We start from the raw sequence: 351 nt of genomic DNA on the forward strand, positions 1-351 counted from the left end.
AGATCTCAGGTCATGGGGTTGATGAGTAGCCATGCAGCCAGATTGTCTGTGGTTCCCTAGACAGGAGGGAGAGTTGTCTCAGGTCAGCCCTTTAGTTCATGTGTATCCAGTATAGCAGATGTGTTGCCTGCAGTTCTGGATTGCCGGGTGCCTGGTGAACTTCCCTTGGGGAAGAGAGGATTTCAGACTCACAAGCAGACTTCCTAGGTCAGCAGTGGGAATTGCAAATTAGTTATGAGAATCAAGAGAGAAACATTCCATTGTAGGTTAGCACCATGTGAATGATCCATAGACCAAATTGAGCTCATTTTTCTGACAATTCCATCTGTAGGGAGCAGGGATGGGCAAGAA

This window comes from Mus caroli, chromosome 12, assembly GCF_900094665.2.
Source record: "Mus caroli chromosome 12, CAROLI_EIJ_v1.1, whole genome shotgun sequence".
NCBI classification, from domain to species: domain Eukaryota; kingdom Metazoa; phylum Chordata; class Mammalia; order Rodentia; family Muridae; genus Mus; species Mus caroli.